Genomic DNA, 2,635 nt, shown 5'->3' on the forward strand with positions numbered 1-2,635 from the left:
ACCAACTGGGGGAGTAGGGACCTGACTCCTCCCGTGGATGTCTTTTTCCCACAATCTTTGGCCCTCGGTACCTTTTGGGGAGGGGAGACAGGGCCTATGTGGCCGGGGAGGCACGGCCTTAGTGATAACAGTTATGGTACCAACCTCCATGCAAGCCAGGTATATCTCTCAGGGAATTCAGAAGCAGTCAGATAGGGACCTTCCCTTGTGGTGCTTTGCCTCACACCCACGTTGGTGCCCATATCATACTCACTTTATTGTGAGCTGATATGTATAGGTCTGAATCCTATGCAGCTCCTAAAGGAAGGGTAGCTATTTGGCCAAGACAGGAAGACTGCAGTGATAGCAGAGGTGTAGAAGACAGAGGTATAGTAAATGAGTACAGAATGTATGCAGTATAGAATGTAAGATCAAGGGAGAGTGACAACTTCAGGTGGTAGGTCTTCAGTGGCAATGCCTTGATCCACTAGCTCCAGTCTGTGATAATGGACCTGTAAAGGCTGCACCTTAATGGTCGATGTGTGGAGTGGACGGAGCAAGCTCCTATTCCAATTCCAAGCTCCAAAAATCCATTTACTATATTGTCCTTGGATAGAGGACATATCAGATATTAAACTGATAAGAACAGATATTACACTTGATCTTAGCCAAAAGGCCGAGAAGTGATTATCTTTCTTATAAGGCTATTAAAAAATTACACCAAATTGATTAATACTATTACTTAAAAGAAAACAGTCTTAATATACAATTTTATATCATTAATACCAATAACACACTTGGAAATGATTTTATCAGGAGTAGCTAAGGCAAATTGTGTTGTTATGCAGACCTTCACTCACCCCTCCGGTGGGGTGGTGGTCTAATGGCTGGGACGGCCATCCACTCAAGCAACATTCAGGTCTTTCTTCGTACCTCGGCCCCACATTCGGATGCCACTTGCCCCAGCCAGAGGGGAATCGAACAAAGAAGCGAGGTGAAAATCAACCTGAATGAAAGTAGGCAAACAAACACAAGAAGGAGACCATGCTAGACATTTGTCACGGCCTCGAGAGTTTATTCTTACTCATAGGTTTATATAGGGTTGTAGGGGGAAGGGGTCATGGCCAGGGCAAGGAGTTGTGGGGGAAGGGGACATAGTTAGGGCAAAGATCACAGAGTTACTGGTTAAACCACAATGCCTTTGTTTCTTCATCAGCAATGCCTTTGTTTCTTTATCAGCTACCAGCAGGATGGAGGAATGTTTGCCCAGGTGTATGATCCCATTGTTTCTGGTGGTTGAATATTAGGTGAGGAAGTAGAAACTTAACTTGCTATATTGCAGTCTTTGTTTCTGGTAGTTGAGTATTAGGTGAGGAAGTAGAAACTTTAACTTGCTATATGGCAGTCTCTGTCAACATGGCCAAGGTTTGGTTCATGTCTCCCATCAGGGATGACTCAGAAGTTATCATGATGCTGGAAAGAAGTGACTGGAGTACTGAGTAATATCTCAATCATACCTTCCAAGGCTCAGGGTCTAATGAGGAAGAGGTGGTATAAATAATGTAAGAGCCAAAGGAAGGGTAGGACTCCTTACAATGTGCTCCCTCCAGGCATATAATGGCCTGGATATCCATGACCTCATGGTGCCTAACACTACCTACCCAAGACCATCATAAGAGAAGGAAAAGATTATGACTTCAAAATAAAAGAGAGACTGATTGAGATGGGCAGGGGATATGATGGTGAATGAAGTTTCAAAGGGGAAAGTGGAGACAGGGAGGGTATTACCATGGATATATATTTTTTTAATTTTTATTTTATTTAATTGAGAGCGACAGACACAGAGAGAAAGACAGATAGAGGGGGAGAGAGAGAATGGGCGCGCCAGGGCTTCCAGCCTCTGCAAACGAACTCCAGACGCATGCGCCCCCTTGTGCATCTGGCTAACGTGGGACCTGGGGAACCGAGCCTCGAACCGGGGTCCTTAGGCTTCACAGGCAAGCGCTTAACCGCTAAGCCATCTCTCCAGCCCACCATGGATATTTTTTATAATCATGGAAGACGCTAATAAAAATTGAGAAAAAAATAATTTATCACAGAATTTACTGATATTATTTAATATATACACACTTTTTGAACTGGCAAGAAAAAAATGGCTACATTTATTACATGATAGTATTTTACAAGTAATTTATTTCCATGAAACACATCTTTGATTAAGAAGTGATAGTCTATGGCCATAGTTGCTTTTTCTTTTTGTCTAGGTGATATAAAAGTTTGAATTCAATATCATGACATTTTGTTCTCACTGTCACATGAGAATTTAATAATTATCTGCTTAATATGAAGTGAAGACATGACATTTTTTCCTGGCATCTTTGCAAAATTTAAAATCTTACCATAGAGAATTTGACAAGTCTGCTTCTGCAGTGCACATACACAGAACGTTCTGCCTATCAAAGGGGGGATTCAGGCTTTTTTGTCCTGGGCTAGTGGCTGTCCTCACCAAGATGAATTGATATCCATGAACTTCTGAGCCCAGGCCTGACAACATGAGAGCTTCTCCTTCCTGCATTTGAGTATGTCACCTCTAAATGAGAAGTCCGCACTTTATTATGTAGAGAATACAACACCACAGCAACAGCAAAGCCACAGT

General features: G+C 42.5%; 1 pseudogene; it reads right to left on the reverse strand.

The window, feature by feature from the left end:
* Positions 1–495: 495 nt before the first annotated feature.
* LOC123458024 lies at positions 496–667 on the reverse strand (annotated as a pseudogene).
* Positions 668–2,635: the final 1,968 nt, after the last annotated feature.

The sequence above is a fragment of the Jaculus jaculus genome, chromosome 1 (genome assembly GCF_020740685.1).
Source record: "Jaculus jaculus isolate mJacJac1 chromosome 1, mJacJac1.mat.Y.cur, whole genome shotgun sequence".
Classification (NCBI taxonomy): domain Eukaryota; kingdom Metazoa; phylum Chordata; class Mammalia; order Rodentia; family Dipodidae; genus Jaculus; species Jaculus jaculus.